The sequence below is a fragment of the Tupaia chinensis genome, unplaced genomic scaffold, assembly GCF_000334495.1.
Source record: "Tupaia chinensis unplaced genomic scaffold, TupChi_1.0 Scaffold000450_1, whole genome shotgun sequence".
In the NCBI taxonomy this organism is placed as follows: Eukaryota; Metazoa; Chordata; class Mammalia; order Scandentia; family Tupaiidae; genus Tupaia; species Tupaia belangeri.
This window is the reverse complement of record NW_006159956.1, coordinates 595,745-606,698: the sequence shown is the minus strand read 5'-3', so window position 1 is coordinate 606,698 and position 10,954 is coordinate 595,745. Positions and strand designations below refer to the sequence as shown.

Genomic DNA, 10,954 nt, shown 5'->3' with positions numbered 1-10,954 from the left:
ACTAGACAGAGAGAGAGAGAAGTGATCCCTTAACAGGCATGGTCCCTCTACAATATTTTTTTTCTCTATTTCTCCATCCCGTCAAGATTTTGCATACTAATATGCCCTGCACGTTTTTCAAGCCTCTGGGGCTGGTATTCAAACTACGGTTGGTCATGTGGGATCTGGTTCTCTATGCACAGGGCTTAACCTCTGCACTATGGGGCCAACCCTAAAGTCTTTTGCTTTTTGCTTTTTCAAAAGTTTTTGTTATAGGGAACATACACTTACCAGAGGGGTGGATAGTGTTGGGGGAGAATTCACCTACCCCAAGGCAGATGGCTGTGCCACAATCCCTTCACCTCCATTCTCTTCTTGAGATTTTGGAAACTCATGCACACATGCCCGGTGTGATTTTTCAAGCCACTGGGTCCAATATTTGAACCTTGGTGTTGGCCATGTGATATCTAGCACCTTAACCACCATGCCATCTGCTGCCCCAGGCCTAAATTATTTATTTATGTAAGGATTTGTTTGTTTGTTTTTGTTTTGTCATAGGGTACGTGCACTCAACAGAGAGAGACAGACAGAGACAGTGCAAGGGCAAGTGGGAAGTCACCCCCTGTAGGGGATGGCCATGCCACAATCCCTCCTCCTCCATTCTCTTCCTGGGATTTTGGGCACATATGCACATGCTCCTGGTGTGATTTTCGAGCCACCAGGTCCAGGACTTGAACCACAGTTGGCCATGAGGGATTCTAGCACCTTAACTACCATGCTTCCCTAAAGATATATTTTTTTTTATTCTTTTTTTTTTTTGGTTTTATTTGTTTTTATTTTTTAACATTAATATGCTATACATCATTACAGTATACAAAATGAATTTTTCGTCCAAAATACATTGTCTGTTGGCTCAATCAAGTACATCAACATATGTGTTATCAACAAACAATTTTCCATTTCTTATGTCTTGTATATTTTGAGTTTTTTCTTTTTTGCCATCCTTGATTCCCTATCCCTAACCCTCTGCCCTGTCCAACCCTCTTCCCATTGTCTCTGTTATCCCTGTTTGCTTTCTATGCCTATCCCCCCGATTATTAACAAGATAATGACCTAGGAGGAGCCAAAAGTCCCTGTAAAATGCCTCACCTTAAAAAATTCGAAAAAGCAAAAATTAAAAAAAAAAAAAAAGACAGAGAGAGAGAGAGAGGACAGAGACAGAGGTAGAGAGAGACAAAGAGTGATACAGAGACAGGAGACTTGTAAGTGGTATTCCTACCACACGAGTTTTGTATGCTGGAGGCCCAGTTATCAGTGGGACATCTTCCTTTTTCCCAAATGGCTAGATCGCAGGAGTCATGGAGCTGTCTGTCTCTTGAAGAAGGGCTGTTCTGGGAGGAGGAGAGGGGATTATTAACAAGATAATGACCTAGGAGGAGCCAAAAGTCCCTGTAAAATGCCTCACCTTAAAAAATTCGAAAAAGCAAAAATTAAAAAAAAAAAAAAAGACAGAGAGAGAGAGAGAGGACAGAGACAGAGGTAGAGAGAGACAAAGAGTGATACAGAGACAGGAGACTTGTAAGTGGTATTCCTACCACACGAGTTTTGTATGCTGGAGGCCCAGTTATCAGTGGGACATCTTCCTTTTTCCCAAATGGCTAGATCGCAGGAGTCATGGAGCTGTCTGTCTCTTGAAGAAGGGCTGTTCTGGGAGGAGGAGAGGGGATTATTAACAAGATAATGACCTAGGAGGAGCCAAAAGTCCCTGTAAAATGCCTCACCTTAAAAAATTCGAAAAAGCAAAAATTAAAAAAAAAAAAAAAGACAGAGAGAGAGAGAGAGGACAGAGACAGAGGTAGAGAGAGACAAAGAGTGATACAGAGACAGGAGACTTGTAAGTGGTATTCCTACCACACGAGTTTTGTATGCTGGAGGCCCAGTTATCAGTGGGACATCTTCCTTTTTCCCAAATGGCTAGATCGCAGGAGTCATGGAGCTGTCTGTCTCTTGAAGAAGGGCTGTTCTGGGAGGAGGAGAGGGGATTATTAACAAGATAATGACCTAGGAGGAGCCAAAAGTCCCTGTAAAATGCCTCACCTTAAAAAATTCGAAAAAGCAAAAATTAAAAAAAAAAAAAAAGACAGAGAGAGAGAGAGAGGACAGAGACAGAGGTAGAGAGAGACAAAGAGTGATACAGAGACAGGAGACTTGTAAGTGGTATTCCTACCACACGAGTTTTGTATGCTGGAGGCCCAGTTATCAGTGGGACATCTTCCTTTTTCCCAAATGGCTAGATCGCAGGAGTCATGGAGCTGTCTGTCTCTTGAAGAAGGGCTGTTCTGGGAGGAGGAGAGGGGATTATTAACAAGATAATGACCTAGGAGGAGCCAAAAGTCCCTGTAAAATGCCTCACCTTAAAAAATTCGAAAAAGCAAAAATTAAAAAAAAAAAAAAAGACAGAGAGAGAGAGAGAGGACAGAGACAGAGGTAGAGAGAGACAAAGAGTGATACAGAGACAGGAGACTTGTAAGTGGTATTCCTACCACACGAGTTTTGTATGCTGGAGGCCCAGTTATCAGTGGGACATCTTCCTTTTTCCCAAATGGCTAGATCGCAGGAGTCATGGAGCTGTCTGTCTCTTGAAGAAGGGCTGTTCTGGGAGGAGGAGAGGGGATTATTAACAAGATAATGACCTAGGAGGAGCCAAAAGTCCCTGTAAAATGCCTCACCTTAAAAAATTCGAAAAAGCAAAAATTAAAAAAAAAAAAAAAGACAGAGAGAGAGAGAGAGGACAGAGACAGAGGTAGAGAGAGACAAAGAGTGATACAGAGACAGGAGACTTGTAAGTGGTATTCCTACCACACGAGTTTTGTATGCTGGAGGCCCAGTTATCAGTGGGACATCTTCCTTTTTCCCAAATGGCTAGATCGCAGGAGTCATGGAGCTGTCTGTCTCTTGAAGAAGGGCTGTTCTGGGAGGAGGAGAGGGGATTATTAACAAGATAATGACCTAGGAGGAGCCAAAAGTCCCTGTAAAATGCCTCACCTTAAAAAATTCGAAAAAGCAAAAATTAAAAAAAAAAAAAAAGACAGAGAGAGAGAGAGAGGACAGAGACAGAGGTAGAGAGAGACAAAGAGTGATACAGAGACAGGAGACTTGTAAGTGGTATTCCTACCACACGAGTTTTGTATGCTGGAGGCCCAGTTATCAGTGGGACATCTTCCTTTTTCCCAAATGGCTAGATCGCAGGAGTCATGGAGCTGTCTGTCTCTTGAAGAAGGGCTGTTCACGCGAGTTTTGTATGCTGGAGGCCCAGTTATCAGTGGGACATCTTCCTTTTTCCAAAATGGCTAAATCGCAGGAGTCATGGAGCTGTCTGTCTCTTGAAGAAGGGCTGTTCTGGCGAGTTTTGTATGCTGGAGGCCCAGTTATCAGTGGGACATCTTCCTTTTTCCAAAATGGCTAGATCGCAGGAGCCATGGAGCTGTCTGTCTCCCTAAAGATATTTAAGCTAAATTTTGGGACCAACAGAGTCCCAGACTCATGCAAGGCGGGACCAGCAGCTAGCGTAATGGCTATGTCACTGAACTCCCATGTAGTCGACCGCAGTTTGAGTCCTGGACCTGGTGGCTTAAACTCACACCAGGTGTGTGTGCGTGCGTGCCCAAGATCCTGAGAGGAGAATGGAGGAGAAGGGATTGTGACGTGACCATCCCCCCTGGGGGGTGATTTCTCGCTTTCTGTCTCTATGTCTCTCTCTGTCTGTCGAGCGCACGCGCCCTATAGCAAAAAACTCTCAAAAAAAACCAAAAACAGAAAAACTTACGCAAGGCACATGTGCGTACGTGCCCAAAAATCCCAAGAGGAGAATAGAAAGGAAGGGATTAAAGTATGGTCAACCCCCCTGTGGGCTGATTTCTCGCTTTCTGTTTCTCTGTCTCTCTGGCGAACACATACACCCTCTAGTAAAAAAAATCTCTCTTAAAAAAAAAAGTTTTTATTTAGTATATTTTTTAACAAGAGAAAAAGTTGCATGATTAACCTAAAGAAGGTCACCTGTTGCCTCGTGGTTATGGGAGCTGGTTGAAATATCCATTGGGGTTGCTCTCTCCCTCTTCCTCTCTCTCTCTCTGGAAAGCATACATGCCCTCTGGCAACTTTCAAAGTAAAATAACAAAATTAGGGGTCAGTAGGTGTTGTGGAGGTATCCAGATCTCACATGGAGTTCAAGTCCAGACCAGAGACTTGAAAAACATGCCCAAAATCTTGGGAGAAGAATGGAGAAGAAAGGATTATGGCATGGCCACCCTCCCACCCCCACAACAGGTGATTTCTGACTTTCCTTCACTCTCTCTCTCCATCAAGGGCACATGCCCTATAGTAAACTAAAAATTCAAAAGAAAAAAATTTTGAAAATGTAATAAGGGACCAGCAGATGACATAATGGTTACATCTCTGGACTCCCACATAATTGATTGCAGTTTTAATCCCAGACTTGGTGGCTTGAAACTCACACCAGGCGTGTGTGAGTGTGTGCCCAAATTCCCAAGAGGAGAATGGAGGAGAAGGGATTACGGCATGGGATTCCACCCCCCCCGGGGGTGACTTCTCATTCTCTGTCTCTCTGTCTATCTCTCTGGTGACTACACACACTCTATAGCAAAAATCTGTCTCTAAATAATAATAATAATAATGAATACAATGAGTGCACATGTATCATTCACCTAATCATCATCGTTATTAACATTTTGCCACATTTCTCTCTCTTGTCTGTGTGTAAAATTTCTTTTCCTCTCTAAACACACACATACACATGTATGTAGGGTATTACTTTTTTAGATAAATCATTTAAGAGCTTTTTTTTTCTGAACCACTGAGAATTATTTGCAGACATGATTACACTTCACATCTTACTACTTCAGCATTTTTTCTTTGTTCTCTCCTACCTAATCACAACATTCCGCATATTTAACACCAGCATAGTAGTGTTATCTATATAATACACAGTGTACTCGAGTGTCTCCATTGTCCCAGTAATGTCCTTTCTATTGAATAGTTGTGTTGCATTTTTAAATTTGCTTTCAGTTTGGAGTCAATTGGGGACCATTGCATGTAGTTGTCATGTCTCTTTGGTTTCCTTTAATCAGAACAGCCCCTTGATGTTTGTTAACTTTTATGGGGCCAGCTAGTGCCATGGTAGTTGGGATGGCTGAATCCCACATAACGGACCACACTGCTCTAGTCTTGGACCTGGCAGCTTGAAGAACATGCCAAGCAGCTCTGCTTACAGACCCAAAATCCTAAAAGAAGGGGAAAATAGAAGAGAAGGGATTACAGCATGGAGAGTGCTTTCTCACCTTCACTCTCTCTATATCTCACTCTCATCTAGGAAGCATGCATGCCCTCTAGCAAATTAAAACAAAATAAAAATAAAAACTTTTATGACATTGACATTTTTGAAGAGTACTGACCAATTGTTTTGCAAGGTCTTCAATTTGCAGTTAATTTTTTTTTCCCTCATTGTTTAAAAAGGGGCTAGCCAGTGGCATGATTTTAAGGTGGCTGGATCCCACATGGCCAACTTACAGTTTGAGTTCTGGACCCAACAGCTTGAAAAACTTGAAGAACAGGCCAGGAGCATGTGTAGTCATGTCCAGAATCCTAAGAGGAGAATGGAGAAGGCATTGCATAATGGCCATCCACCCTCAGGGGTGATTTCCCAATCCTCTTCTCCCCATCCCTATCTCTCTCTAGCAAGTATACACTCCTTATAGAAAAAAAAAAAAAAAAAGCTAAACATTTTTGGTAAGAAAACTGAAAGGTGATATTGTGCCCTTCTCAGTATTTCCTATTAGGAGGCACATGACAGCATCTTTTCCCATTGTTAGTGATGTTAAATTTGATCATGTGATTAGGATGGTGGTCACACAATTCCTCCACTGTACAAAGGAATTTTTAAAATTGCCTTTAGTCATTATAAAGTATTTTGACACTGTAAATATCTTATTCTGCAACAAGTTTTTTTTTTTAAGTTTCTTTTTTTCTTTCTTCCATGAAAGTGAGAGAGAGACAAATAGACAATTCAAGTCCCAGAGCTGGCAGCTTGAGAAACACACCAGGCATGTGCATGCATGCCCAAAATCCCGAAAGGAGGGAGAGATGAACCAATGGGTTGTGATATGACCATTCCCCATGGGGGATGGAGGTGCTTTATCCTCTCTGTCTCTCTGTCACTCTCTGATGAGCGTATGCACCCTTTAGCAAAAAGAAAATAGAGGGAGAGAAGGTGAGTACCCCCAACAGGGACTTTGGCACAACGCCCCTCCAGCCTCAGCCAGCCAGGATCACAGGTACATGCGTGTACCCTGCATATTCAGGGAGGCCTCAAGACATGAACACAGGACTTTCCCACATGGCTTCAGCATCGCCAAGCAGCATATTAGCACTGCACCACTGAGGCTGGCCTGCAGCAATCTTTTATCCATTAATTTCAGCATCTATCAAAGACTCTTTACTAGATTAATTATTACTCTGGTGGTTGCAATACAGAGTAATATTACTTTAAAACCAAGGCTACCACATCAGGTCGTAGCAGGAAAAAAATGAGTCATTGACATATAGTAGAAGATACTTGATATGCTAGTGTAAATTCTGTGAATTATACTGAAATTAATGTGTCTCTCTTTAGGCATTTTCTAAATTTACCCCAACAGTATTACTGTATCATCTGCAGTTTATATTTCTCTCACTTTTAAATATCTTTTTATAAGTATTTTCTACTTAAAAAATACTAGCTACAAAAATGGTATTATGCAAATTAAAAATATCGAGGAGGGGGAAATCAACCATTTATCCATTCAACAAATATTTATTGAAGATCTACTATGAAAAAAATTTTTGAGAATTCACTAGTGAACAAGAAAGAGGAAAACTCTTGCCTTCATAAAGAAGAAAAGTAAATGATGTCCATTTAAAAATTATATTATAAAGTCTTACTATGTCATCCACTGTGGTATAGTCCTTGAGGGATTGAGGTAAACTTTGCTATTTTATGGGATATCTTTCTTACACAGGACATGAAGTACTTCACAAACAGAATAATTTTAAACTGAAGAGAAATGGAAGTTTTTTAAGGCACATTTTAAAAAGAGAAAATGACTCATTGGTTCAGAGGGAGGAAGTGGGTTGCATTCAAATAAAATAGTTCAAGTTAAAGAGCAATGTTCTTTCTTCAGGTGTGGGGAGGGAATATTGAAGAGGCCAAAACTGTCACTCTAGAGTTAGAAGGCAAACGAAATAGGTGGAAATTAGGTCAGATAGGGGTTCTTTTTCTTATATTTGTAGATAGTTTCTAAAAAGGGAACGCCATTTTGAATTAACTCCAATAAGACAATGAAAGGAACGATGGAGAAGTGAGAAAGGAAGTTGAGAAGGAGTGGGAATGGGGTGGAGATGTAAATGAAGTGAGCCAAGTAGAGAGCTGGAGAAGGTAACGAAACCTAGTATTTTTGCTGGGTAAGTCTCTGCTGTGAAACATGTTCTCCATCTAGCTGAGTTATAAGGAAACGAGGTTCACTATAATTAGTATATCCTAACGAACATTAAATTATAACAGTACAAATTAAATGCATGTCTTCATATAAAGCATAAAAATTGCCACAACTAAATGAAAAAAAAAGTTTTAAATGAAAGGATTTCAAATGCTATCAGAAAACCTCCCATAAAGCAAATATCTTTGTTTCTCAGTGTTGAAGAACTCCTAGCTGCAGCTCGCCTGGGGCCTGTCAGAGAAATATCACTATAATTGGTATGAGTCCCCAAGTACACTGACAATAATTGAGGCTTATGTCCCATGCATTATACTTGATGGCACATTGTATTAAAAGGGAACAAAATTATAGAGGCGAGGAACTGCTGTATGATACAGCAGAGCAGTTGCTCCTACAGATACAGATTTTAGAACTAGAATGATCTAGCCGATGAAGGCTCAGAGATAAAAAGCCAGTGTCAGTCTGTAAAGCTCCACACCAGGGCAGGCATTGAAATGAGCAACAGTAAGACCATGTTACCACCTACTTCATTTATGTATTTGTTTTTCCTAAAACAAAAAGTCATTTTAGAGTTTTATTTACTGTCTTATAAACATACAGTTTGTTTCTTCTCAAAGGATGTCACCTATTAATTCAACTTCATTAGCATAAATTAGGAGGTAATAAGGTTAGAGAAAACCATTAAACCCCGGTCAGCCGCATGGTGACCTTGCGCAAGTCATTTAAACTGTTGAACTTCATTTTCTCCCCCAACAAAATTAAGAGAATTTATATTTATTGGTGATTTACCATCTATCAGACTGTTGCCTGATGGAGGGACCCTACGCCCCAAGTCCAGTCACCCAAAGCAGGTCCAACCCCTCGCCACTCAATAAAACACAGAAAGGCAAAATTGTTGATGAGAGAGGAAATGAGAGTTTATTACAGTGTGGCCACACTGGGAAGACATGTAAGAGTAACTTCAACCAGTCAACCAGCTTACAGTTGCTTTTTATAGGGGAAGGGGACGCGATGCGGCAAACAGCTATCCATAGAAAAGCACAGATCAGCTTAATTTTTAGCTGGGGGCACAATTGAGTCAGTCATCTTCAAAACTGGAGTGTCCACTTTAGCTAAGAGGTACAATCAAACAATTCATCTTCAAGACAGTTTCTTTTATGGCTGGGACAGAAAGTCCCTCATTGTTTCCAGCCCTATCTTAGCCATTCCATCACCTTGGAGTTCCTATGAGAAACCTGAAGCAAAGAGTATCAGGCTGAGAGAGAAAACAGTTTTTGACTTTAACAAGATGGAGTCAGTCTGGCTAAGCAGGACGCGTATTATTGCGATTTCATGTGTTATCTTACATAATTCTCATGTAACCCCTCCCTGTTCTTTTGAAGCCAGTCTCTGTATGTTGTCACATCCTTCCCCACGTCACTGTCAAAAAACCCTAGTATTAGGGGGAACCAGCAGTTAGCATAATGGCTATGTCGCTGGACTCCCACGTAGTCGACCACGGTTCGTGTCCCGGACCCGGTGGCTTAAAACTCATGCCGGGTGCGTGTGCGTGCGTGCCCAAGATCCCGAGAGGAGAATGGAGGAGAAGGGATTGCGGCGTGACCATCCGCCCTGGGGGGTGATTTCTCGCTTTCTGTCTCTCTGTCTCTCTCTGTCTGGCTGGCGAGCGCACGCACCCTATAGCGAAAAAAAAAAAAAAAACCTCTCAAAAAAACAAATCCTGGTATTTCCTTCCCCCCCCCCTTAGTTTTGCTATGGGGTGCATGTACTTGCTGGAGAGCAACAGACATCAGTGAGAGAATGAGAAAGCACTCTCCAGGAGGAATGGCCATACCACAATTCCTTCTCCGTTCTCATCTTTGGATTTGGAGCATCCATGTACGCATGTCTGTACAATTGCCAAGAGTGGTTATTGTAGTTTCAAGCTGCTGGGTTTAGGATTTGAACCACACAGTCAAGCCATGTGAGAATCCAGCCTTAACCACCACACCACCTACTGGCCTTTATTTCTTCTTCAGAATGTTGAAAAAGGCCAGTCTCTCGGCTTGGTAGTTAAGGTAGCCATATTCCACATGACCAACAGTGCTTTGAATCCCAGTCCCAGCAGCTAGAAAAACACGCTGGACATATCCATGTGTGCCCAAAGTCCTGATGGGAAGAGAGGTGAAGGAGAAGGGATCACAGCATGACCACACCTCATTAGGGAGTGCTTTCTCTCCCTCTTTCTCTTTCTCTCTGTCTCTCTCTCTACTGAGCTCGTGTACCCTCTGACATTTTTTTTAATGTTGGAAAAGTGTAACTATTTCTGCATATTTGGGGAGCAACCAGAATGAGAATTACTTAACAAAACTTCTTATATATACCTTCTTTAAAAAAACAAAAGTCCAGGGGCCAGCAGGTGGTGTAGTGGTTAAGGTGTAGGACTCTCACATGGCTGATCATGATTCGAGTCCCAGATCTGGCAGCCTGAAGCTCATGCCAGGCATATGTGCATGCATGCCCAAAATCCTATGAAGAGAATGGATGAGAAGGGATTGCAGTGTGGCCATTCCCCCAGGGGTGATTTCTCACTTCCTGTCTTCCCATGACTCTCTGGCAAATGCATGCACCCTATGGCAAAAAAACAAACAAACAAAGCAACCAACCATAAAAAACAAAAGTTCACCTCCATGGAGCAGCAGTAATATGCAGCTCAAGAGAAGTTAGATCCCACACAACTACACCAGCCTCAGCCCAGTCAGCCTGAAACATGCTGGACTCACAGAGTGCCCAAGGCTGGAGGACTAGAGGAAGGGGACACATGACCAGACCCCGTGGAGGATGTTCATCTCTCTCTCACACTCTATCATGAATTTTTTTTTTTTTTGGAGAGGTTTTTGCTATAGGGCGCATGCGCTCGCCAGACAGACAGAGAGAGACAGAGAGAGACAGAGAGACAGAAAGTGAGAAATCACCTCCCAGGGGGGATGGCTATGCCGCAATCCCTTCTCCTCCATTCTACTCTTGGGATCTTGGGCACACACGCACATGCGCCTGGCGTGAGTTTAAGCCACTGGGTCTGGGACTCGAACCATGGTCGACTACGTGGGAGTCCAGCGACATAGCCATTAGGTTAACTGCTGGTCCCTCTATCATGAATTTTTTTAAAGAATTATTTTTAACTTCATTTTATTTATTTATTTTAGTTTGACCAGAGAGAGGGACAGAGTGAGAAAGAGAAGGGGAAGGTGAGAAAGCAAGCCACCAAGTCCGGGACTTGAACTGTGGTCGGCCATGTGGGAGTATCCAGCACCCTTAACCACCACGCCACCTGTCGGCCCCATCTATCATGAATTTTTTTTATTAAAAAAGTAATAATAAACCATCTCTCTCATCCCCAAATATTCTCTTCTTTTGGCAGTATTCCTCTCTCCTCATCTTTCCCT

General features: G+C 42.2%; 1 protein-coding gene across 3 annotated transcripts in view; it reads left to right on the top strand.

Moving 5' to 3' along the window:
* The window catches only part of DMC1 (DNA meiotic recombinase 1), a 56,122-nt gene that overhangs the window by 28,439 nt on the left and 16,729 nt on the right, over positions 1-10,954 (top strand). The gene's annotated exons all lie outside the window — the stretch shown is intronic.